The sequence below is a fragment of the Sarcophilus harrisii genome, chromosome 5 (genome assembly GCF_902635505.1).
Source record: "Sarcophilus harrisii chromosome 5, mSarHar1.11, whole genome shotgun sequence".
In the NCBI taxonomy this organism is placed as follows: domain Eukaryota; kingdom Metazoa; phylum Chordata; class Mammalia; order Dasyuromorphia; family Dasyuridae; genus Sarcophilus; species Sarcophilus harrisii.
In genome coordinates, this window is record NC_045430.1 from 30,009,182 (window position 1) to 30,037,181 (window position 28,000).

A 28,000-nucleotide genomic window follows, 5' to 3' on the forward strand; every position below is an offset into this window, starting at 1 on the left:
CATACTTAATAAATGCTTTTTGACTAACTCTCCCATTAGGAAGATGACATGCAAAAAATCATAAAGGGACTGGAAGGTAATTACTACCCCCATCCCACACATCAGGACACTCCATCAGCCCCCACTGTCCCTAATGCATACAGCATTACGAATTCAGGTAGCCTGAGCCCAGGAAAGATTGTTGGTTGGTTAGGCTAGGCTAGGTTTGTTTTGCTTTGGTGTTTGAGGTCTGTGTGGCCCTGAGAGCCATCTTGTTTTGCCTCTGTGGAACATACATAAGAAGATGTGTTGAAATTAATTGGAAAAAGATTTCTTCATTACGGAGCTCTCTTTGTCTTTTGACTTGAACTAGAAGAATTTAATTTTCTTTTACAAATAATCATATCCATCTGGGTCTCTGGTAGTTCCCAATTATGGCTCCCAAGTATGGCCAGGTGAATCCCTCATGCATGCTAATGCCATTTCTCTTGCTTTTTCACTCATCATTTGACTACCAGCCTCTGGAATAGCCTATCACCATGCAAATATAAACTCAGAAGGCTTCTCTCCCTCCTGCTAAACTGGACATAGGCTTGCTACACAAACACTTCCACCAATTTTTTTCTAATATTAGCAAGCATACACATGCACACATAAGGGTGTGTGTGTTTACCTCAGGCTTTTGCATTTTGAGAACCATATGAGATCCTGTGTAGATACCTTGAGATTTTCTGCAATTCTCCCTTATTACTCCATATCAATGTCTTGTCCCTTACCAGAGCTCAAATGATTTCCTCCAGAAGGGAAGAGGATGCTCCCCTGACGAATTCTTTGGTTGGTTTGCAGTGTGATTTACATGTCCCACTCAATACTACTAAGCCAGATACTGCTTTCAATTTAACAGCTGCCTCTGTCCATCTTGAATCCAGCCATCTCTCTCTGGGATGGGCCATTCATCCTCTTCAGTCTGACATTAAGAACTAATTTGTAAACAACCTCTTCAGTTTTTTATCCCTTCAAAATTGCTAGAATGTACTATTGATTCATGCAGTTTATATAACAAAAACAATATCTTGTCTTTTTCCTTATATGCTTTAGAAAGTACTTCATATCTCCCAAAGTTTTAATGGTTACATAACCAGTGGCTTAAAGGTGTCTCTAAAAGGTGTTCCCAATGATGATCCCAAATTTGCACCATGACACAGTTGCAGTATTAGATTCCTTATTGTAATCATGATGCAGTTATGTAATAACTATTACTTCACTGCAGACCAACAATACTATGTGATCATATTAAAGGTATTATGAAATAACATTTTTCATGTTCAAAAAAAAAGGTCCCAGGAGAAAATTATGAACTGTGAGCTAGACTGTGAGGTTATGCTTGCCCCTCACTTAGCACCCCAGAAAGTGCTAGGTCTTTTCTACCTAAATATGTTATTATGGGATCCATCAGTATATCCTGTGGCAAGATACTGTGCTCATGAATTCTATTTCTTTCAAATTAAAAATCTATTTTTCTAGAGTAGCAAAGGTATTGACAGAAATGAAACAATGTCATGGAGGTTTAAATATTGTGCCATACTGTGTCCTGAGAGCCAGATATGGTGCCCTGTAGGTTGACAGTCATACAGCAATTCAGAAAGATTCAGAAGACAATTTAATACTTTTAAAGAGTTAAAATTTCATTGGTTTGTGTATTCTTTTTCCGGTAAAGATTTATATTCCCTTCCTCTATACCTTTTCCTATGGTACACTTCTTCTCTCTGTCTTTCCATATACTCTACAGAGCAGCCACCTAACATGTTGGACCTGGTTATTTTAATACCATCTAGGTGCCATCTTTAATACCAAAATGTATAGACTTTCATGTTTCATTTTTGCTTTATGACTGAACCACTTTCATTATATATTTTTGACTGTCTTTTGTACTCCTTTTCAAGTGCAAGTCATTCTTGATAATATATTAAAACTAATTTATTTTCCCACCATTGCATCTTTCTATTACCTTTAATTTTCTTTGATTCTGTCCTAGTGCATGGTACATGCATTTTTACTCCATGATCAATCTCTAACAACCTACCTATGTCTTCGACCAGAAATTATGCCTGGAGGACTTAGAACTTTTATCTCTGGTACTCCCATGCTGAAGCACCACTGTCTTTATTTTTGTGTGCCTTTTGTGGCCCACTGTATTTTTAGGGGTCCCAATAATGTCTCACTTTGCTTTCTAACCACCTTCTGCCACCCTCTCCTCTTTCCAGTTTTAGAGCCATAACCAAATTAGGAACTGCTATTTTTACTGGAATTTATCCATTCCCTGCCTTTGTAACGTGTCCTTTTCTGACCATCATTTCCTTTGATTTTCTTGTCCAACAAGATAAATATATACATATATTGTATTTAACATATACTTTAACATGTTTAATATGTATGGGACTACCTGCCATCTAGGGAAGGGGGTGGGAGGAAAGAAGGGAAAAGTTGGAACAGAAATTTTTGCAAGGATCAATGTTGAAAAATTACCCATGCATATGTTTTGTCAATAAAAAACTATAATAATAATAATAATAATAAAAAAAGAAGTATGGGTTCAAAGTCTACCTAGGACACATTTGTGTGACAGTGGACCAGTTAGCTAACTTTTCTGTGAACACAAGGCTTGGCACATAGGAAGTGCTTAATAAATGCTTGTTGCCTAAATAAATAAATTGACCAAATGTTATAAAAAATTTTTTTTAAAAGAGTTAGTGATAAAGTAAGTGAGGATTACTCTTTCTAGGAACTTGGTAGTAAAGTTGGTAGAGGGAATAGAATAGTAGCTTGAGAGATTCCACTGTAAAGAGAAGCTTTTTTTAAAGGATAATAGGGGAAACCTGAGCATATTTTTAGGTTGAAGGGAAATAAACAGTAGAGAAGGAAAAATAGAAGTTCTATGAGAGAGAGGGAATAACAGAAACATAGAATTATTTTGAGAATTATATTGAGGATGCAGGTAGAGACATTAGCTCTATCAAGGAACAGCCCATTTCTTTCTCTGAGACTAACAGGAAGGATAAAAGGCTGACCTTAATAGTCTCAGGCAATACAACTGATAAAATATGTAGTAGTTCTCCAAATAAAGCTTTAAAATCACAGCTATTTAGTTTTTGACTCAATAAACAAAAATTTTAACTATTAAGTTATTTGTTATATGATCCCCTCTAAATCTGTTTATTTTTAAAGTATTTGTTACCCTTGTTTTTAAAAGTTTTATATATAATACATAGTTCTTCTGCTGAACTTACTTTGCATCATTTCATCTACATCTTATTTCCTCATTTTTTTGAAGCTACAAGCTTTTTTTTTTAATTATGACCATTCAAGTGGGAAAAGTCTCATAAAAAAATAGAAAATTGTGTCTCTTTTCCAAGTTAACCTCAAGTCAAAACAACCAATGTGCAGAACCAGGTCTTTGATTTTGTTTTGTGACTGTTCAACATAGTAATTGTTATGGTTTTCTTGATATATATTGTAAAATGTTGAATAATTGTTGAAGATGTAGAACTTCACTCAGTCAAACAAGCAAGACAGTAAGTATGCATCTATCGTGTTTCAGATTTCTGGTAACCTTGGCATATTTTCCCCAGATAACTTTGGTTCCTTATGTCACAATGCCCAGCTCACTCACATTCACTTCCAACGACAGTCCCCTTGGTAATGACACTCAGATTTGTATACAATGTAGAGGAGGAATTCTTCATTCTAAGAATGGGTAGGCAAAAAAAGTGACTTTAAATTCATAATGAGTTATATAAGTCTTCCTAAAACACAAACTCATTGACCTAATAAATCATATTTCAGTGGTTTTTGACTAAAACTGTCCTTGACAAAGCAGACTTTAGTAACCATTCTCTTCCAAACCTTCTTTCTCTTTCCTGTATGAATAACCTTTAACACTTCTTTTATAACTTAGTCCATGTTAGAAGGATCTTTGGCGCAGGATTGTCCCTCTCTGTCCAGTAGATATGCAGGCGCTGCTCCTTTGGGAATTTTTTCATCATTCTTTCTTTTTTCATGCATCTTGATAGTCTTTTTCATCAGAATCTTCTCAGCATGATGCTGTTTATGGTAGAGTTTGACCTTTAGACCAATCTTTTTCTTTATTCACTTTGAACGTTCATGAGCCTCTCAGCTTTCCTTCTTTTTTTCTTTTGGTAATTTAAGTGATAGCCATGCTGTTTTCAGTGTAGTTTTATGTGTTTGTTCTGTGGCATGTTGATGGCTGGGCGCCTGTTGAAAAGCCACCAAAATTAATGCTTCCAAACTTCCAGTCCTTCTGCCATGAATAACCAATTCTCCATGAGCGAGAAAAAGGCTTCATTTTTTTATAATGTATTCTTATATAATAGAATGTCATTGTATTTATATGCCAAAAAGTATTCAGTTATTCCTCAAGCATTGGACATACTCTTTATGCAGTAGTACCCATTTTACTACAACTTTGACAGTAAGAGATTTTTAAAAATTATTTTTGGCTAATTTTGACAGTTTTATGAGTATGAGACGGCATGTTAACATTGCTTAAAGTAGAATTTGTTTGATTATTAGATCTTATAAATACCTTTTCAAAAACCCATTAATTTGCATTTTCTCCTTCAAAAAATTATTTATATTCTTTGATCACTTCTCCTTTGACTACTAAATATTACTTTTATAATTATATATCAGTTCCTACAGATTCTGTATATTTATCAGGTACATTTTGCTGCAAATATTTTTTCAAATCACTTTCTTTATATTAGAGATAATTTTTGTCTTTAAAAATCATGCAATCAAGCTATTAATTTTTATTTCTAATAATTTCTACAAAGGACAGTTTTTAATGGAGACTGTCTCTAATGTTTCAATGTGTGTATATATAATTTACAGCAATCTATCTTTTTATTATTACAGCTACATTTTGGTTTATCACAAAATTAAATAGCCCTTGATCTGTTCTCATAATATATTCCTCAATATATAACAAAAAATTTGAAACAATATACTAATGCATTAGGATACATTATATGCAATCACAAATATATGATTAGAATCTAAATTGAAATAATGAGCTAATATTCTAATCATTATTTTCTAGAATAAAAAAGTGATCATATCCTTTTATTTGTCTAAATTCTCTGGAAAATCATCATATGTGGAGCTATCTTTTAGGTTTTTCACTTTTCCATATCATTTTATAGATTAATTATTTTCTGAAAAAGATTTTCCACTTTTTTCACTGCATTGTTTATGATTTTGTCTTCATCTGTTTTCTTCTTTTGCCTCTTCCTTTTTTTTTCAGATTTTCTATTTTAGATGCTACATTACTCATTTCTCCCATTTTTCTCTTGATTGTATCATTTAATTCCAGTTTCAGTTCTTCTTAGATTTTTTTTTAACTGTTCCTAGTTCTTTTTTATTTCTTATAAAAATTTTCTTGCTTGGATTCTTTAAATATATGAAGGGTATAGGAAATTGAATATAGGTAATTTCAGAGTTTAACAGTAATGGAAAGTAAGAAATCAACCACTGGCTAATTGTGGTAGGTGGTCAAGGGAAGGATTTTTGTTTTCTTTTTGCAAGATTGGGGAAAACTGAGAATGTTCTCATCACCAGATGGACCTTCTAGAAGCCAAGAGGAAGGAAGAAATTGAAGATAAATGACAGAGAAGAGATGACATCTAGAGGAAGATCCTGTGAGAAGTAGTTGAGAATATAGGATAAAAGGCAAGGATTTTCAGGGCATAAGATTTTAGGTTTGCATCTAGCTCTTGCTGCCAGAACAGCTGTAGGACATTAACAAAAGTACTGGCTTTTCTCAGGGATATCTGCACATGGTCTGCAGGCCCCAGTTTCATGAGCAAATGCCACAGACTCGCTTTCCTGTCCAACTTCATATCCTGCTTCCCTTTGTGACCTGAATCTCAGATATTATTTTCTTGTGACGAGCTCTGGCTGTCTCTGATCAGAAAACCTTTCTTGACTTCCCTTCTCTGAATCTAGAGCTCCCTTGACTCAGTTCTCTCAGAAATCCACGACTATAGCCATATCATAGTCCTTCCTTGCCAATCAGACTATGGTAACCTACAGCCTCACTCCCTAACCGGTCCAAGATGAAGGGCACAAGCAGCAGTGAGTCAAAGGCTTCAGACAGGACTAGAACATTTCCTAATTTAAACTACCAGCCTCCAAGCTCAGGTTGTCCCAGCTAAGGATACACACAGAGCACTGGCTCTGGACATAGCTGCAGTGGGCTTCACAGCCTTTGGTGATTTCGGAAGCCCCTGAAAACATTTTCTGACCAATTTGAAGAGCTATTCCAATTCAAACTCACATTAAACTCAAACAAGCAAAGGTCTATCTATCTCTCACCCATATTTACTATAACAATGAATAATGCTGTTTACAGCAAAAGAGAGCCCCTGCTTAAAAACAACAACAAAAAAAAAAAAAAAAAAAAAAAAAAAAAAAAAAAAAAAAAAAAAAAAAAAAACAAAGCTACTTTAGTTAAAACTGGTTACTAAATCAGGGAAAATGATCCATTCAGTAGAACTGAAAAAGGGAATTCTTTTGTCCTCTTTCTCTTCTTCCTTTTTTGTCTCTCCCTTCCTCTTTTTTACTCTCCTCCCCCTCTCCTTTCTCTTTACTTCATTCCCCCAAAATGCATACATACATATATATGTATATACACACACAAACACACACACACACACATATGGAGGAGAATTTGACCATTTGATATCTCCTCTCAGCTCAGGTGATTTAATCACAGATATTACGAGGCAGATAATAAAGGTGATGTATTAAATGAGCTGCAAAGATACATCTCTATCTGATTATCTCTTTGTGAAGTATGAAGAAGTTTCCCTGATGAAATTGGGACGATAACTACCATTGTCTGGCAACAGATTGGCTACAGATGATCATTAAAAAGCTCAGGCTCATCTACACCCAGAGAGAGGACAGTGGGAACTGAATGTGACCACAACATAGTAGTTTCACTTTTTTGTTGTTGTTTGCTTGCATTTTGCTTTCTTTCTCATTTTTTTTCCCTTTTGGATCTGATTTTTCTTGTGCAGCATGATAAGTGTGGAAATGTGTATAGAAGAATTGCACATGTTTAACATATATTGGATTACTTGCCATCCAGGGGAGGGGGTAGAGGGAAGGGAGGGGAAAATTTAGAACACAAGATTTTGTAAGGGTGAATATTGAAAATTATCATGTATATATTTTGAAAATAAAAAGCTTTAATTTAAAAAAACCTTAAAAGCAATTGAGGCACATAGGAGGCAGGAAGCAGCTATGTGAAGTCTGACTCCTATCCCCCTACCAAAGGACAATGGAATGGGATAGAGTTCTCTCTCTCTCTCTCTTCCTTATTGCACTGGCCATGGCACTATCTTGAAGCAGAGCCATCCTTCCACTTTGGGTGGTTTGCTGCACCCAGAAAGAAATATGCAGAAACACAGAAAGTTGGGGATTCCTCTACAAGGAAGTACTTGACCCAAATCTTAAAAGAAAGTCCAGGGAGCCAAGAGGCAAAGTAAGGGGCAGAATATTCCAAGCATTGGGACACCCAGGGAAAATGCCCAGTCCAGAGATAGGAAAGCTGTGTTTGAGAAACATCAAGGAGGCCATTGTCATTGGGTCCCAGAGGACACAAGCACATGGAAGGTGTAAGAAGGTTCAGATTGTGGAGAGAGGTTTGTGCTTAATTCCGGAGTCATAGCAAGTCTCTGGAACCCCATTCTTCAGCATGTGAGAAGAACAGGAATGGTATATGTGTGAGTAATCCAGGATTGACATTTGGGAAGGCATGAGTTAGGTCAAGAGAGCCAAGACTGAGTCCTGGAGAGTCCAGATTGGAAAGGGAAGAAGGGAGGCTAAAATAAAGGTCTTTTCCTGGGAGAACACCAAGGGACAGAGGAGTAGAAGTCATAGGAAGGAACAAAGGATAGATTTGGAAGAAAAGAGACATAGAAAGAGATAGAATGATAGGTTATCATAGAGAGTGGAGTGAGTAGGGACAGCTTAGGGGAGAAATGAGGACAGTAGCGTCATAAAAACCTTGAGAGGAGAGCATATCAGGAAGGAGAGGGTGATCATCTCATGAAAAAATACTGGATTTGTAGTCAGAGGATCTAGGTTCAAATCTTAACTTTTCCTCCTCAATGTTTGTCTGTCCATGGGCATATGGAAACCCTCAAAGCCTACAGTGTTTTCATTTGAAAATAAAGAATGAGCTCAAAATTTCCTTTCAATTCTAAAGTTATTTATTCTAAATCTTACTGCATATTGTTGCATTTTGGATAGAAGAGTTATTTGGAAGACAATTATAAATCATAAATTGAAGCAGTGTAAGAATCACTGAAGTATTAAATATATATGTTATATATATTTATTTATATGTATATACATATACATAATAGTTCAATATGACTTAAAATATTTCTAGAATTTGCAAGAATTCCTTTTACTTGCAGCTATCTCTTGTTATTCATGTGAGATGAAAACAGTCATTATTACCATCTTTGTCCCTTATCTTTTACCAGAGCTACTAACAAGTAGTCAAAAGGACTGATAGAAATATAATTTCTTTTCCCTGACCTAGTGTAGTCTAATGGAATGATAATGAACATCCAAGACAGATTGAAAAAAGATAAATAAGTAGCAACAAGGTATCTGAATAATCCACAAATTGAGAATCATCCACTAAACAATTGAGAGTGGGATAAATATGTAGAACTTTAGGATTAGGAAGGACTTTAAAGATCACTTTCTTCAATTTTTAATTATTCTTGTACAAAAAGGGGGACAGTGATGTTGTCAATAGAAAGCTATTACAAAATAGAAAATATGATACTTTAAAATTTGATTAATTTATTAGAAACTGAGTTTCCCTATCTTGCCCAAGATGGATGTAGCCACCGTTCATGGGCTCAATCCTATTGTTGGTTGACATGGAAGTTTGACCAGTCCACTTCTGATATATACAGGTTTACTCCTGTTTAGGCCACCTGGTAGCCCCCTGCTATTGGGGGCTCACCTATTTGTACTGAATTTAGTTTGAACACTTAATTGGCCAGATTGTGTGGGGAAAAAAGTCAAATTCAGTATAACCATCAATTAATATCACACTGTGCTCTCTCATATTCTGATTATATATAGGAAGTATCCAATCCACTTGCAAATCATGGTATCGCCTTCCTGATGTCATGGTCTTCAAGAACGAAGGACAAACAGAAGGACTGCCCCATTGTGGCTCCTTCCTTTCTCCTTCCCTTTCTCTCTCCTCCTTCCAACTCTGGGAGGTAGATGCAAGAAGGATCAAATGAGATTAAATCTATAAAGCTCTTAGCACAGTTCTAACACGTAATAGTCTCTATGTAAATGTTAGTTATGAAAATGATGCTAGAGAAGTTTCTTGTTCTAGACATACTTATATAATACTGGCAGCAGTGGGGACCCTTTGGGGCGTTCTTGGGGCTTTTCAGCTACTATTCAGCTAATATTTAGCTGTTGCTAAATATTGTTTGCAAATGACTTTAGGGGAAAGTGAATTTCAAGTTACTCACAGTTGACTTGCAAATATAGTTTTCAAACACAAACCATTAAGAATGGAGCAGGTCTTGTGTTAAACAAAGCTATTGAAATAGCGTATGTTCATACCTAAAGTCTTCTATAGAAGTTCTGATGGAACATGCAATCAAGTTTTATCACAATAGTAGTCAGAATGTCAATAATGATGTGCTTTTATTAAAACAGTGTCACTGATATCTATTTATAAAGATGGTATACCTAGAAAATTCATTGATAAGAACAATGTTATTCAGGAGTTGGACTGTGATTCTTGTTTCCTAATTTTAAATTAATGCTTAGCTACTGTCTTAAAAATATTATTCATTAGATGTTATATTTTTGGAAAATAGTGTGAAAATCAATTAATTTAGTAAAAGTAGAATTTCTTGTCATTTGTAATTTATTTATCCTTTATCAACATAATGGTATTTCTAATGTAGAGAAGAGAGATGTCAAGTAATTCTAACAAAGAATTGGTGCTGTCATGGAGGAAACTCTACAATATACTAAAACTTATCAAGCATGGATTAGATCCCTGGCTTTTTCCCTGATTCATAATCTGAAGTAATATTTGCCCTATTTCAGTGCTTAGGCTATAAATATTTTTATCCTTTTATGTAATAGGGGCATTATAAGGATTAATAAATTTTTTTAAATCTTTGGAACAATGAGGCTTTGTTATATAGTTATACCAAGTTGAAAAATTTGCTTAACATTTTTAAGTGTGTTAGAGAGAATTTATACATGTTTTTGAGAATTTATTTTTAAAAACAAAGAAAAAATTGGCCAGAAATCCAGTATTAGAGAATATCTACTAGAGTATATGGGAAAATATCTCAGAATTTGAAGGGACTTCAGTGATCACCTAAGCTTGAACAGGAATCTTATCAACAACATCCTGAACAAGTGGTCACTTATAATTTATTCATTTATGTATTCCATAAATATTTACTAAGTACCTGCAGGATGAAGAACATTATACTAGGTTTAGAGGGAAGATATAAAAGTCAGATTAAACATAGTCCCTATCCTCATAAAGTGGCATTCTATTAAGGGAATAATATATAAACACAGATAGTACAGTACAGCAATCAGAATATACTTGAAAGCCATGTAATCAACTCAAACTTGTAGATCTTTTTAATATATGCTGTTATCTAAACAAATTACTCTATACTATATTTCTGAAATTTATTTTTAGAGCCAAATGTGGGGTTTTACATTTTTCCCTTTAAAATTCCTTCTTAATAAATTTGGCCTATCATTCTGACCTAGTAAGATGTATTATCCTACTCTTCTATTTAGTTCTCATTCTCACATATAAAATACCATTTATTAGAATACCTAAATACCTAAAATTGGGAAACAAGGAAGGAAAAACGTTGCTATAACACCTACTGTGTGTCCAAGCACTGTGCTAAGAATTTTACAGATATCATTATATTTGATCATCAAACAACTTTGTGAAGCAAATAATGTTTTTATCCCCCTTTATAGATGAGGAAGCTGAGGCAAAGAGCAGGTAAGCCACTTGCTCAAGGTCCCACAGCTAATGAGTGTCAGATCTTCTTGGTTCCAGATCCAGAGCTCTATTTCCTGTGCCACCTGCATCCAGCTAGACCTTACAGAGTAGGGCATAAGGATTTGGTCCCTCCCTGCTCTCCCCCTATGGCTCCCAGTGACCTTGCTTTCCCACACCTTTTCTGAGTAGGCAACAGAGGGATTGAATTGGTGGCCGTGGATACAGCATTGGCCTTAGTCGTGAAGCTCTGGACTCAAGTATCAATTTGGTTCCTCATTAGCACAATGAGCTTGGACAAATTACCTAACCTCTCTAGCCCCTCAGTTTCCCCATGTGTTAAATTTAAAAGGCTGGTCCTTTTCAACTTTAGAATCCTAGAGTTTATAATTGATTGGGTGTCTGTTATAAGCAGGGTCTTGTTAGTGTTTGCTGCTACCCCATTTTTTTTAATTTAATTCAGCTCTAACTGCACAAAAAGCCTCTGACCCTGAACTGAGTATTATAGTGACCAGAAGCCTATAAATGCATGGATGTGTAGTCCACATGGAGAACAGCCTAGAACAATTGGATGCTAATGACAAGATGACAACTTTGACTGCCTTGCTTGTTCTGCTGCTTTTGCTGCATTCTCAAGGAGCTACATAAGCTATAACCAACGAGGCTCACATTTTTTCCACTTCTGCATCCCAGTTGGTCTCAACGCCACCTTTGCCCATTCCTAAAATAGCTGAGTTGGAAATATATCATTATTTCATAGCCTGCAGATTGATTGGCTTATGGAAAATCTTTAAACTGAAGTTTGGGTTTAAAAAAAAAGTTGGAAAAGGAGTATTTGCTGCCAGAAGTTAGAATGGCATCAGACCATATGGACATTGGCAATCTAGAGATACAAATAAAGTGGAATCCATTTTCTGCAAAGCCCAAAATAGGGAAGGATCTGGAAATCATGTTATAAGATATGGTTGCAGGAACTTGGAATTTTTAGCTGGAAAAAAAGGTTTAATGAGGTTGCAACATGTCTTTTAAATATTAAGGAGGCTTTCATGTAGACAAAGGATTAGCCTTTTTCAGTAGCACTCTAAAAAAATATGAATAAAAGCAATGAATGGAAATTATAGGCTATTAGCAGTGAACTCAAGGAGACAGGCTTCGAATCCCATCCTTATCTAATAGGAAAGGAACAAATATTTAAGGTAAGTTTGCTTTCACTGTAGTACCCTCATCAAACCATACCATCCTTTTGAAATTTAGAATGCAGTATTAGGAAAATGGAAAGTGGGGAGGTGTAAGGCTCAGAGAAGCATGTGAAGAGTTTATTCTGGTAATTCCAGCTCCCTTTGTGGTGTTGGTGTGTGTGGTGCTGACAGTTGTCATTCAGGGTTTGGGAGGTGAGAAGGTGGGCTACTAAAAGATCCTATGGTATCTGTAAGGTCAGATATTATCTACATATTTTATATGGCCTGTGGTGCTCAGTCCATATCCTGTTTGAGAGCTAGATCACAGAATATATCTAAGAAGACATTGAGTAATGATAAAGTGCTCTCCAGGTCTAACTTTCAGGCACCAGTCATATATACTTCAGTCAGTTGAGCAACAAGCATTTTTTAAGCACCAGCTATATGCCAGAAACTGTGTTGGAAATATAACAACAAAAATGAAGCAATTCCACCAGTATGGACCTTACATTCTATTTATGGAATGGAAGAGGAACAACAAGATGTACATGTGTAAGTTTATTCCACCCTTGCTAGATGTATAAAATAAAAATAAATACAAGGTAGTTGAGGGGACAACTTGGGGATCAAGAAAAATCTCATGAGGTATTTGAGCTGTCGTTTGAAGGAAAACTAGGAATTCTAAGAGATAGGTATGAGGAAGCAGAGCATTCTAGGCATGGGAGAAAGTCTATGCAAAAGAGATGAGAAATGGGATATCATGTAGGAAGAGCAGCAGAATGATTAATGTGCCTCAATCGTGGAAATAGAAGAATGCATAATAGACTGGAAAAGTAGGTTGGAACCTTGTTGTGAAGGGCTTTAAACGCCAACAAGAGTAGTTTATATTTGATCCTAGAGATAACTGAGAACCACTTAAGTTTATTAAGTAGAGCCAATAACATGAAAATTACTGTACAAACAAGACATATACAAGATAAATTTTGAAATAATAAACACTGAGAAGGCACCAGAATTAAGGGAGATCAGGAAAGGCTTCCTGTAAAAGGTAAAGTCAAGGAGGAAGAAAGAACATTCCACCCATGTGAAAATCCCTAGGGCTCAGAGATGGAATATCTTGTTCCAGGAATAGCAAGGATGACAGTGTCTATGGAGCCAGACTGTTTGAAGTTGCACAAGATGTAAAAAGATGGGAAAAAGTCAGGGGGAGGTTGTGAAGGGCTTTAAAAATCAAATAGAGGATTTTCTATTTTATCTGGAAGGTGATAGGAAGCCACTGGAGTTTGTTAAGTGACCAGGCCAGCCAATATGATCAAACTTAGACTCTAGGAAGATCACTTTGATGGGCTGCAGTGGGGGAGAGACTTGTATCAAGACCACCAACCAGGAGGACTGCAGTAGTCCAGGGGCTTGCACCAGAATAGAGACAGTGCCAGAATATAAAAGGAAGCATGTCCAAAAGATAAAAGGAAGGTAGAATTGATACATCTTAGCTACAGATTGAAGAATTGGAGAAAGTGTTCATCTGGGCAATTTATAATTTTGTAAAATATTCATCCATTTTTGGATAGTGATCACCATGGGACAACCAAGGGAAACAATATCAAGGGATAAGAAAATGGGGTCCAAGACAGAGCTCTGTGGTATGATTCCAGCAAAGGAGACTAGAAGGAATAAGGAGTACTGAGTAACGAGTACTCCTGAGAAGGAGTAATCAAATAGGAGGAGAACAAAGAGAGTACTACAACCTAGAGAGAAAAGAGTATCAAGGAGAAAAGAGTGAACAGTAGTGTTAGTAATTGCGTTGAGGTCTAGAAGAATGAGGATGGAAAAAAAACCATCAGAATTTAGAGATCACTAACAGTTTTGGAGAGAGCAGTTTCAGTTGAATGATAGTGTCAAAAGCCAAACTGTAGAGAGTTTAAAAAGAGAGTGAGAAGAAATAGAGGCAGCTATTATAAATGGCCTTTTCAAGGAATTTAGCCACAAAAAGGCAGGAAAAATACAGAATAATAGCTAATGGGGACAGAGGTTCAAGTGAGAGTTTTTTGAAGATGGAAAAGACATGGGTATGTTTATGGGCAGTAGGGAATCAATCAATAGACAAGGAGAGATTGAAAACATTTATCTGGATTTATTTTATACCTACACCTTTGCTGAAGTTATTTATTGTCTCATAAGGGTACACTCTCTGATTGTCTTTCTATGGTTTGCTATCATTGTCTTTCTAATGTTTGCTATTATCAAAATGTAATAATTTTGTTTTCTCTTTGCCTGTGTTTATTCTCTCAATTCATTTTTTACCTTATTGTTTTATTGCTAGAATTTCTAGCTCTATATCAAAAAGTGATAGAAATAGACATTCTTGCTTTACTCCTGATCTTTTTGGAAAGACTTCCACTATATCCCCCTGGCACATAATGATGGCTCATGATTTTTGATAGACACTGTTTATATTAAGGAAAGGTGCATTTATTCACTGTTTTTTGGTGTTTTAAATGGGAATGTGGTTCGTATCTTGTCGAAACTTTTTCTGCATCTGTTAGTATTATCCACTTTTTTGTGGCTCTGGTACCAGTATTGAATGCCTACTCCATTCCTGCCCCCTTCATTTTACAGACAGAAATATTAAGGCTCAGGAAGAATTAAGGGATTTTCCTAAGCAGCTTATTGAAATCTTAGTTCCAAGAGTTGAAATGAGGGCCAGTAGTCATCACTCTGATGACTCTCTAAACCTAGAGCTTTCCTTACCTCGCCATTCTTTGCATGATAGATGATGTATTTACACATCCTGTAGCCTAAGCAACCTAACTGATAAACTGTGTGGGTCAGTCATCCCACTGCATATCTACCTACGTTGCTTCTTGGATGACAAGGAATTCATAGGGCTTGGGGTTGGCCGTTTCTGGTTTTCCTGAGAAGTCTGAATTAAATATACTCATAATATACAGACTGATTCTGCCACGGTGATATCTAGGCAACCTCCGCTAAATGCAGCTCAGTAGCAGAAATCTAGGAAGTACAAGACCAGTGATGAGCCTTTTTAGGCCAGTCATTCATCCCAGTTATCCTGAGTTAGACTCAGAACCATGGAATGTCTGAGCTGGCAGGGACTGCCTAGTGTAGCCTGGTTATTATCCAGAAAGGAATCTGGGACCTAGGGAGTTTTTGTCAGCATAGATCTAGGGCTGGAAGGGACCCTGGCAGCTCTGAGTCCAAATCCCACTTTTTATCGCTGAGAAAAGCAAGACCAGTGCCAAGGTGAGTGTCCCAGCTGGGCTTTGAATCTCAGTCCTCTGGCTGCATAACTTGGGGTCTCCTGCTCTTGATTGTAAAGGGCCTTTAGGGATGAACTTCTGGTGATATGCATGGGAAACTGAGGCCTCCAGGGCCTACCCAGCTTACCTCACATTAGGGGGCAGACCTGAGGCCCCCTGCCCAGCTTTTCTTCCTCCCAGCCTTCCGTGCTTGCTGCTGCCCTAGCATCTCTCTGACCCACTGTGGTGGGAAGGACACTGTGCTGGAAGCCAGGAGCCCTGGTCACACAACCAGCCCCGCTCCATTTCTTCTTCTGAAAAACTAGAAGCTAGATCAGATGGATCTCCAAGGCATTCTCAACTCTCAACTTCTGTGAATGGGATTTAGAAGAAATCCTGTTTTCTCCAACAGGAACCTGTTTGTCCAAAGCAGGTTTTGGGGTTGTCTGTTTCTTTAGGGTGGGGGCCTGTGTTTGATGAGGAAGGTATACTGATCTACAAGCACTTCCCAGAAAGAATGATGACGTGGCTTTGGGCCAGTTAGTGCCAAGCTGATGGCAAAGGTTTAGCTGTCATTTGAATCAAGCTGGGAGGTCCCTTTGAAGTCTATCACTCTAGTAGCTAGGATCTCCTTACCATAGGAGCTGTTTAAAGTCTGATTTTGTATTTTAAAAGCTTAACCAGGACATTTTTGTTGCTCCTGTTTAACCCTCTTGAGGGAAATGTTGAAAGCAGATGCTGGTGCAGATTTGCATTATGGAAATCCCCTAGTAGGCACACATATGTTCAACAAGAAGCAGGGCTTTAAAAGTCAAACTCATTGCCATCTGTGGTTTTCTATAGCACCCACTAAGGGAAAATGACTTTTCAGACATAATCATTTTAGTTGTGTGTATGTCTGTATTTACAATATATATATATATATATATATATATATACGTGTATATGTGTGTATATAATATACAAACTCATATATACATGCATGGGTATACACACATACATATGCATCTATGCAGTCATTCGGGGGAGCAGAAAAACAGCATTTTTTCTTAAGTGATACTGTTACTGAATATGAAAAACACTAACCTTTCTCTGGGGGAAGGGGGTGTGAGTTTGTCTCTGTACTGAGAAGACTGCAGTAGATTATGCATGGGAACCGTATATAGTAGTCTTCAATTCAGCATATCTGTTTCTTTATTCTATTATCCTGCCATGGACAGTTTCCCTGGGACTTGTAAAAGTTGTTTTAGGATTGTAAAAGCAAGAAGTTGATTCCATTAGTTGAGGTTGATGTGATTCTTCTGGGTTCCATAGTTATCTGATTTTTACCTTTTTTCCAGGGAGATTCAGCCTTTTAATAAAATATAATAGAAAAAATGGGTCTTCCAGAATGTAGTGAATTTAGAGGAATTCTTCCTTTACTGCTGTTTATCTACTTTTTCAACTCTGAAATCAGTAGACACTACATTCTGTTCTATTTAAAAGCACTTTTCTCTTGATTTTACGCTTGAATGGTAAGACATAAAATTAATAGTGGTCCCTATGAGATTTTGTGACAGCTAGGTAGCAAAATAGATAGAGCGTCAGGACTGTGGTCAGGAAGAGTTTAGAAGTTCAAATTCAGCCTCAGACATTTAATAGCTGTATGACGCATGACCCAAACAAGTCACTTCAACTCTGCCTCTGTATTCTCATCTGTTCAACAGTACCTACCTCCCAGGCTTGTTTTGAGAATCAAATGATGTAATATTTGTAAAAATTAGCTTAGGACAGTACCTGACACATAATAGGCACTTCATAAATATTTGTTTCCTTCATCTTTATATGATTGGGGCTAGTCACTTCATTTTGAGTTTAATAAATATTGGAATTGAATTTAAAATTTCTCTTAAGTCACATTGAATGAGCTGCAGGTTTAAAATTTGGCTTCAAAGACTTTTCCCTAATTAAGAGAAATTTCCAGAAATAGAAATATAATTATTTGTAAATATTTGGGGGAAATGGACATTTAATTCACTCTAGCTTTTTATATTTGAATACTGACTTTGCTTTCAAACATAACAGAGGAGATATAGATTACATTATCTACAGTGCATCAGTTCTCTATTGCTCCTAAGCATTGTTGAAGGGAAACATGCAGAACTATCTAGACTTGACTCAGTCCAAATTTATTTCAATGAGTAGTGTTCTCAAGTCTTTTAAGGTTGTTTGTCTTTATAATGTTATCATAAAAATTTTTTCCTACTTCTGCTCATGTTACTCTGCATCAGTGTAGACAATTCATAGGTTTCTCAGAAATCATTCCTTTCATCATTTGTTATAACACCAATAGTATTCTGTTACATTCATGTAACATTTCATGGAATACTGAATAAGTAAATTCATTTAAGTAGCATTATAATCTATTGTTTTATTCTTATGCATTTCTGCATCAAAACTCTGTTTTGACCTTCCTTTTCAAATCTTCAGTATAATAACCTTTCCACCTACCTCTGCAGGGAGGGAGGGTGTAATTTGTCTCTTTATTGAGAAGACTTGAGTAGATTGTGTATGGGAACCCTATATAAGTCTTCAATTCAGCATATCTGTTTCTGTATCTGCTTTTTTCTCCTTTAAGTATCCCAAAAAGCAGCTTTTTCAGCCAAGTTGCTCCCTCCCATCTGTGACCATGATTCCACTCTCCTGCCACATCTAAATGACCTCATTTCCATATCTCTTACTTACTGTTGCCTCTCTTCTCTCAGTTGATTCCTTCTCTTCTGCTTTCAAAAGTGATCTCTTTGTTTTTTTAATTTTCTTTTTAATTTTTTTAATATTATGCTAGTTGAATTTAAAACAATTGTTTATATTTGTTTTTTAAAACGTTTACTTCCAGAAAACCACATGTGAAGTTATGCAAAACATTTCCATAAAAGTCATGTTGTGGAAAAAAAAAAACAGCTCTCCCAATTCAATTTTAAAAAACCATCAAGAAAATAAAGTTATGAAAAGAGAGAGAGAAAAAAAATGATTCAGTCTATATTCAGACACAATCAGTTTCTTCTCTGGGTATGAATAGGATTTTTCATCATAATTCCTTCAGAGTAGTTGTAGATTATCGGATTGTGGAGAATAGCAAAGTCATTTGCACCTGGTCATCCCAGAATATTGCTATTATTTTGTATACGTTACACTTCACTTTGCTTGAGTTCAAGGAGGACTTTCCAGGTTTGTTTCTGAGAACATCCTGCTTACCCAAATGCTTACCAAAAAAAGAGATCACTCTTTAAAAACAAACAGACAAACTCTTAGAAGTTTCTCTTATTATGTTATTTCTCCTTTTCTTCACTGCCTAACTTCTGGTTTCTATTCCATTACTCAAGTAAAACTATAGAACCACATCTTTTCTTGTACTCAACTCAACCTTTTTTTAACCTTTTATTGGCAGGGAAGGCATTGTTAACTATCTTCTTCCTGAAATTCCCCCTTCTCTTGGCTTCCACAACACTACATTATCAGATTTCTCCTCTTCCATGTGTTACTGATTCTTTTTTTGTCTCATTTATTGGACCTTTTTCCTGCTCTAACCACTCCAACTTAGTGTAATTCAGTGTTTATTCCTTACGCACTTTCTCTTCTTTCTTGACATTCACTTCCTTAGAGAGATCATGCTCAGCTATTGTTTCAGCTGTCATTGAGGAAGGAATGTAGTATTTGGGAAGAAGCATATGGCCTTGGATTTAAAATCAATCTCCTAGCTTTATCATTTTTCAGGTCCAGTCCAAAAATCTTGTCACCCTGAACAAATGATTTCATCACTTCTGGTCTCAAAAGACTCATTATTTTAACATGAAGGGATTAGATTAAATGAACTCTAAAAAGGGTTTCTCTCAGTGTCTCTCTCTTTCTTTCTCACGTGTGTGTGTGTGTGTGTGTGTGTGTGTGTGTGTGTGTGTGTGATCTTATGATTTCTATGGGAATGACCCTCAAATCTCAGATCCAAACTCCAGTCTCATGTATCCAACTGCCTACAAGTTGATGTCCCATTACCATCTCAAATTCCTCAACATTTTAAAAATTAAGCTCATTTCCTTCTGTCTCAAACTGGTTGCCTTTGCAGCTTCCCCACTTCTTTAATATGACTACTATTCTTATAGTCAGTCCCTCAATTTGATAAACTTTTAGGTCATCCTAGAATCCTTCCTCCTGATCAGATGTGAAGGGATGTGTGTCCCTCAAGTTCAACCCATGAATTCTTCCGACACAGTGATTCTGGGTCATTCCTGACCTCTCTCCACATCAATAGCCAGCATCCAGGTCCATGGCATTTCTTCTTTTATCCAATACTTCAGCTGCCTGCCAGTGGCCCTTAATGCCCAGGATCTTTCTCTTTATCTGTACATCAAAGTAAGATATTTCATATTCCTTAAGTATCACTCCAATAAATTGTGCCTTCTGAGGAACTGATATAATAGCTGCCTATTAATACCACATAAAATCCAAATTCTCCAACTTGTCTAAGTTTTCCATAACTGAGTCCCACCCTACATTTCTTACCTCCTACATACCTCCCTTGAATGTTATGTCTCTGTTCCCATTGGTTATAATACTATTCATACAATAACATTACCACATTTTAGTATTCATTCTTTTACCTACCTTTGCTTCCATTTTTAAAAATAAAGTTCTTTGATGAGTTCTCTAGTTTCCATACTGCTCATCAGAATTGTTTTTCTTTATATAGCAAGAATTTCATTTTTTGAGAACTTCTCGTCCCTCTGTAGGCTGACTTATCCTGTAGAAGTATTCCATAAATCCTTGCCTATTCTTCTGGATCATTTGACATTTGCTCTCTCAAAATGTTGCTTGCATATCAAACTATTCCCAACTTTTGTTTTCTCTGTCACAAATTTTAAGATAGAGTGAATGATCATTTTCTTCCCAAGTTTCCCATTCTTTCCATTCCAGCAGCCAATTCCTTTTGGCTAGAATCAGATCCAAATGAGAATTTCTTCTCTCATCTCCTGTCTTTCTTTAGAATTCTTCCACACAACTTTCAAAAGACTCCTCTTAGATCACAATTCCAACCACATGATTTCCCCTCAAGCTAAGAACCTTTGTTGTCTGTCTGATAAACTTCCAGGATAAAAGCCACTTCCTTAGCTTGGCATTTAAAGCCATTTTACAGTTTGGCCATGACTTACCTTTCCAGACTTAGTGGGCATTGCTCCTTTCCCAATATTCCAATACTCCTGCTTATCAAGCTTTCTTATTGTTCTCTAAATTCTACATCCCATCTCCCAATTTCTGTGCCTTTGTAATCTCTCCCCCAAACTTGGAATGTAATTTCCTTACTTCTTCTCTTAGAATCTTAACATGCTTCAGGCTCAGCTCTTGGGCCACCTTATTCAATGACTCAATCAGCAAGCATTTAATAAGCATCTGCTATGTATTGTGCACTGGATTGAAATGTTGCAGATACAAGTTTTTAAAAATGAAGAAAGTGTCTGTCCTCAAGGAGTTTATGTTCATTTGGGGAATATATTTGTTCTACATATATATGTACACATACATACACACACATATATATACATATATACACACATGCGTACATACACACACTACTAACCATATATAGAGTGACTCCACATATATACACACCACACATATATATCTGAATATCTACATATACACACACATACACTATTAACTGAGACAATCAACAAGATTTCTCGAAGGAGGTAACGTTCTAGTCCCTTCCTACATCTAGCCAATATCAGTTTCAAATTCTTCTTTGTTACTTTTGTAATGGCAAAAGTTTTACATTGACCAATATAAAATTGGTTTCAAAATATTTCTTTTATTGCATAGTATTACTGGCTCCCTTTCTTGACTCCATTTCATCTAATTCTGTGGCTTTCTTAACTCCTATAAACAAGCCGAAAAAGGGACATCTGTACCTGCCATCACATAAACACCCTCCTTTGTATCATTAATAGGGAGTAGAAGTCCTCCTTCATGGTCTACAGCCAACAGGATGTTGGGGAGTGGAAGTCCTCTTCCATGATCTAGAGCAGACATGGTGTTGGGGAGTGGAAGTCCTCCTCCATGGTCTAGAGCCGACAGGATGTCAGGGAGTAGAAGTCCTTCATGATCTAGAGCAGACATGGTATTGGGGAGTGCAAGTCCTCCATGGTCTAGAGTCGATGTGATGTTTTTGACATTCAGATCCCCTGGTTGCCACAGATTTTTTTTCCCCTATCCAAGAAAACCATCAAGAAACTTACCGGAACTTCTTCTACATTCTTACCTTTATGAAGAATTCATATGGTAATGATATGGTAATAGAGAATCTGTTAGAATTATATTAATGATCAGCTTATGCGTTGGGGCCTTGAAATTACAGCTATCAGGCAGGCCGCTAGTTGTAATTGTTCAGTTCTTCTTCCTCCCATTATCATGGATATTCTTACCAGTTTGATATGTTATATCCCCACTTCACTTGCCCAGTAGAATATTAGCTTACTGCAAGCAGGAACTGTTTTTCTTTTTATCCTTGTCTATGCAGTGTCTTGTATAAGCTGTTGTGCATAGTACGCATTTAATAAATGTTTGTGAAATTAGATTATATTCATTGATTCCTTGACCTTTTGAAGGGCAAAAAACAAGTCAAGAAGTTAATAGTCTCCAGCTCTTAATAGAGAATAGAGTGCTCCCGCTTCCAACTGCTTGGTCATTTCCCTTCCCCTTCTCCTCCCCACCAAGATACTTCCCAAATGGCTTTCTCATCACTTTAAAACTGTAAATATGTTTTAAAACATGCAAAGAGGCTTTCAAGCACTTATAAGCTGAGGTTATTATCGTACAAGCAAGTTACTTGAGTGCATAGCATTCCTCGGCATTACTCTCCCGAGAACTCCAGGCAGCTCTATTGTCCTGTCTGTGAAAGGACCAGTACAGTAGATAAGGCTGCCCGATTTCTTTAAAAGGTGAAATAACCTGATGGGGCAGGAGACGGACGCTACAGGGGTGGAGCAGAAGGCTTTCTGTGCTTTCTAAAAGACAAACACACTTCTCCCAGACGAGTAGGTGCTTTCCTTAAAGTGGATCCATCAAGGACAAAAGTACTAAAATTAAACTAACCAGCTGTTCTGCTTTGCTGTAGACACCCACACGCAGATTAGACTATCTTTTCCTAGGCCAGCCTTCCCTTTCCTTGGGACCAGGACTCCCACACAGCCGACCCTTAAAAGCCAGAATTTCGAGACAGTCGCCAGTGTACCACCCACTCATGAAAATGCTCCATGAACCTCAAGACCCAACAGCCTGGGGTACTTACCCATGTGCTCTGGACCACACAGAAGTCAGGTCACGCCCTGAAGGCTTTTGGCCACGATTACCTGGGAAAGGGGAGGGATTTGAATGATGCCAGTGGTTGTTGCAACTAAAGCAAAATCCCTAAGCTGCATGACAATTTGGCTTTCTCTCTTCTGCCAGTGTTCCTCTAAATGTTAAGTGTAAATCATGGCATCTTTTTGTTTGGACTCACACAATTACTCCAGTGTGAGAACTCTTAGCTAGCTAAAAAGATACGAGAGTTTTCAATTCTTTTTGAGATAGCAAAGTTAGCTGTGTTCCACCTTCCCCAGCTGGAGACCAAAGAACACACGGGCTCCTGTTTGGGGGATTCAGGTATATCTTCAGGGTAACGGATCGAATCCATTCACAAGATTTATTAATAAGCTATGAGGGATGGAAGTGGGTAGCCAGGTGGCCCAGTGGATAGAGCATCAGCCTGGGAGTCAGGAGGATCAATGACCCCGTACACTGGATACTTACTAGCTGTGTGAGCCTGGGCAAGCCGTTTCATCAAAAGAAAAAGGAAAAAGACATAGGAATTTAGCAAATGCTGTTTGCTAGTGAGCAACTGAATAAAACAGGTGATGGCTTTACAATTGCCCTGAACATTGTCAGCTGAGACTGAACTATTCTTGATAAGTGTGTTGCTCCAAGTCTACTTTTATAAAAGAGATAAGATCGTTTTTGTTTGTTTTGTAAAAGCGATTTGTTCCTTTGTTAAGTAAAGCTACAAAATTGTTTGGCTTTTCAAAAATTCCCTTCTCCAGGTGGTTTAAATAGAATGCTCTATTGATAGGATATATTAAAAATCAATGGGCAGTTTATGTAGCACTTTTTTGAGAGGCTAAAAGTACTTTTGAAAACATGGAGTGTAGAAGGGGGACTGAAAGATTAAGAGACAAGGCCAAGCTCATACAGCTCTGTGTAGGAAGGAGAGCTTGAGCCTGTTTTTCTGACATTGCTTCTTATTTTATAATAATTACTAAATTAATTCTCTCTATAAATTGATGGAAATCTTAACTATACAAATTTTATAGATTATCACATATATAAGTTGCTATTTACATTTTATGGTTTCTGGATGTATTAAAGGGATATATAAAAGAAAAAGCATGTTTTAAGTACTTATCTTGCATCAAGTAGAGAAGCTAGGTGGCACAGTAAATAAAGTCCCTGGTCCTGGAATTGGGAAGGCCTGAGTTCAAATGTGGCCTCGGACACTTACTAGCTGTATGACCCTGGGCAAATCACTTAGTCCTGTCTGCCTCAATTTCCTCATGTGTAAAATGAGCAGGAGAAAGAAATGGCAAATCTCTTCAGTATCTTTGCCAAGTAAATCCCAAATGGGATCATAGAATCAGCACAACTAAAAAAATCGCTCAACAATAAAAATATATCAAGTAGTATGCTCCTAAGCATCGGGAGGATGCAATCCAAAAAGTGAGACAGTCACTGACCTTAAGGAACTTGCATTCCAATGCCACAAAGCACCCCATTTAGGAAAGTGGTATCCAGAGAAGGGCATTTTGGTCTAGAGAGTCACAGAGGTGGAGAAGAGTGGATATACAAAACTGCCAGTTGATGTGCCCTTTCCAAACACAGTGATTAAGAGGTGGAAGAAGAAAAGATGGCAGTGGGAGAGAATTTAGAGTCATGGAACGGATATTCATATAGTGGCAAGATGACTTGGAGAGATATCTGGATGACTAGATGAGATGCAAAGGGTGGTCAGGGGTAGTTAGTGTCAGAACCATGATTTATAATCACATTAGTATAATTGAGTTCCAGAACATTACAACAGAAAGTTGGTTTTATCATGATCATTCTATTTGTTCTATTGGTTATGTATATACATATTTATATATGTATGTATATATACACACATGTATGTTTGTATTTAAATGTATATGTAAAACATAATGTACTCACATTTTAGCAGAAAACATGTCAAGGTAAAAATTATAAAAACTTATTATTGCTCAGCAATCATTAAACATAATTGCTTATATAATGTATTATTTCTTTTGTTCCTCCTATCTACAAAGATGAGATATAAAAAAAAATCTTTTTCTATCCCATCCCTACTCAGTTTCTTTTTACCCTTCCTCTTCCAAGTGTCTCATATCCAATCAGTTTCCCTGTTCAGTCTAGCCCTTACATCCATCTTTTCTCTCTATTACCACTTAGTTCAAGGCCTCTGAAAAGTTTTTCCCTCCTCCAATCTCCGTTCCTTCCCATTAATTCTTCACTTTGTTGCTAAAGTTGTTTTCCTTATGCACACATCTAGCCATTTCTATACTCAGATGCCATAGCTTACAAAGTCAAATTTAAATTCTTTAATTTTGCATTCAAGCACCATCATGGTCTCGAATCATTCTAACTTTCCAGCTTTTTTGTCTTTTTCCCTTTCACATAGTCTGTATTCCATCAAATTGGACTATTTAATTAAAAACAATCCAACAAGCATTTAGGAAGCACCTGATATCTTCACAGCACTGTACTAGGTACAGAGTATTTTAATAAAAAAGGAAATTATTTCTGTTCCCAATGATTTTATATTCTGTTCATAGAAATTACAGACTAGATAGATATAAGACAGCTTCAAGAGAGAGAGAGAGCAGAGATCTGACTTGAAAAGCACTTTTTAACAACAGAATAGGAGTTCCCAGAGTTTAAGATGAAAAGATAGAATAGAGTGAAACTGGGACTGACATGGATGGGTGTGAGAAGTCAGGGAGTGGTGGCCAGAGAAGGAAACTTCAGTCTAGACATGCTGGAACTCAGTCTCATTGGGACTGAGCTAAGTAAGCTATCCAAGGAAATGGGTGGTCAGTCTTAGTAGCAATGCAAATGTTGATTGGTTTCATTATCAATCCCTAAGCAACAGACAAAGAAAGTGGTATATGCACAAGAAAGCAAGACAGATGGCAAAATGTCTTCAGTGGCTAAGCCCTGGTGTATTAATAGCATGAAGTTTTAGTTACTAATTCCATCCTTTCCTGCTGCCTTTTCTTTCCTTGTAATTTTCTCCATCCTTGTAATGCCCTCCCTTCTTTCACTCCACTCTATCCTACCCCACCCCATCCCACTTATTGAATTTGAACCCATCCTTTAAAGGCCAAACCAAATAGAGACTATCTTACTCATTAAATCTTTTCTAATTTGAGCCTTATAAAATAACACTTCGTTTTCGGTCAGAGATTTTTGTACTTCTTTGAATTATAGTTATTTGTGATTGTCTTGGTCTTGTACTTAAATATAAGCACTATGTAAGGAAGATCTATGTCATAGCTAATCTAGTATATTTTCCAGCATCTAGTACAGAACTTTCAGATAGTTTTTCCCCCCAGAATCTCTCCTGCCTACTCTCCCTATCCATTGAGAAGGCAAAAATACAAACTCATTGCAAATATGAAATCACAAAAAAATTTCTGCATTTAATAATTTAATTACATTTAATAATAAATAATAATAATAATTTAATAATAAATAATAAAATAAAAAGAGGAAAAATTATGCTTCAGTCTATACTCTGAGTTCATTAATTCTCTCTCCGGAGTGGGTTGTACATTTCATCATGAATCTTTTAGAATTGTGGCCAGTCATTGTATTGATCGGTTACTAAGTTTTTCATAGCTGATTTTTTTTGGCAATATTGCTATTATTTTGTAAATTGTTTTTCTGTTTTTGTTCATTTCATTATGCTTCAGTTTATATAAGTCTTCTCAGATTTTTGTGAAACCATTTCTTTTCTCATTTCTTACAGCACAATAGTATTCCATAAAAACCATGTAACACATCTTGTTCAGTTATTCCCCAGTTGAAGGGCATCCCCTCAATTTCCAATTCCTTGCCACCACAAAAAGAGCTGTTATCAATATTTTTGTAAATATAGGATCTTTCCTTTTTTATTTCTTTGGAATGGAAATCGAGTAGTAGTATTGCTAGATATATATAGATTAATTACTTTGGGGGCATATATCCAAATTGCTTTCCAGAGTGACTGGACTTGTTTACAAGTCTATTAACAGTGAATTAGTATACTTATATTCTTACATCCACTCCAGCATTTGCCATTTTCTTTTTCTGTCATCTTAGCTAGTATGAGTATGAAGTAGTACCTTTTTAAAATTTGCACTTCTCTAATTATTAGTGATTTAAAGCATTGTTCTATATGACAATTGATTGGTTTGACTACTTCCTCTGAAAACTGCCTGTTTTTATCAATTGGGAATGACCCTTATTCTTGTAAATATGGTTCAGTTTTCTATATTTTTGAGAAATTTTATCAGAGAAACTTGCTGCAAAGATTTTTTCCACTTTCCTGCTTTTCTTCTCATTTTAGCTGCATTGGTTCCATTTATGCAAAAACTTTTCAACTTTATGTAACCAAAATTATTCATTTTATTTCTGATGAACCTCTCTATCTTATATTTGGTTATGAACTCTTCTTCTAACTATAGGTCTCTGACAAGTAATTTCTTTTATAAACATACATTTATTTTCTTATATCAATCATCCTTTATATCTAAGTTATACCCATTTTGAGCTTATCTTGATATATGGTATGAGATTTTATTCTGTGCTTCATTTCTGCTGTACTACTTTACTGTATTCCTTGCAGTTTTTGTCACAGTGACAAATAGCTGGGATCTTTGTTTACAGTAAGTGCTTAATTAATATGTGTTGAGGTATGTTTAATATTCTGAATGCAATTAAACTCCTGATTTACCTAGAAACCTACCATATGCAAATGTTGCCAACTTTTATTGTAAAAGAAAACTTTTCCCCATGTCATTTTATTTTTCATTTCACATCTTAAAGTATTCTGAATTTATAAAACCTTTGAATTACACTTGTGGTCTGGATTCTTAACTTTCATTTTTGACAAATAAAAAGCTCTTGGGGTTATGTGGGGGACTTGATACAGGGATATGTTTGGATTCATGCTCACACCTGCCTGATCCTTTTTTCTCTGAACACAAAAGACTTTGCATGCTGCTAAAGAAGAGGAAACCACAACAAACTTTAGAAATGTGTTACTAAAGATGTGTACATACACACACACACACACACACATACACACACACACACACACACACACATATCCTTATCACAAATACAGG

At 36.4% G+C, this 28,000-nt stretch overlaps 1 protein-coding gene and 1 pseudogene across 3 annotated transcripts in view; one reads left to right on the plus strand and one right to left on the minus strand.

Annotated features, from left to right (window-relative positions):
- NTN4 (netrin 4) overlaps positions 1 to 28,000 on the plus strand; it is a 178,415-nt gene that overhangs the window by 63,434 nt on the left and 86,981 nt on the right. The gene's annotated exons all lie outside the window — the stretch shown is intronic.
- LOC111721046 lies at positions 3,536 to 4,740 on the minus strand (annotated as a pseudogene).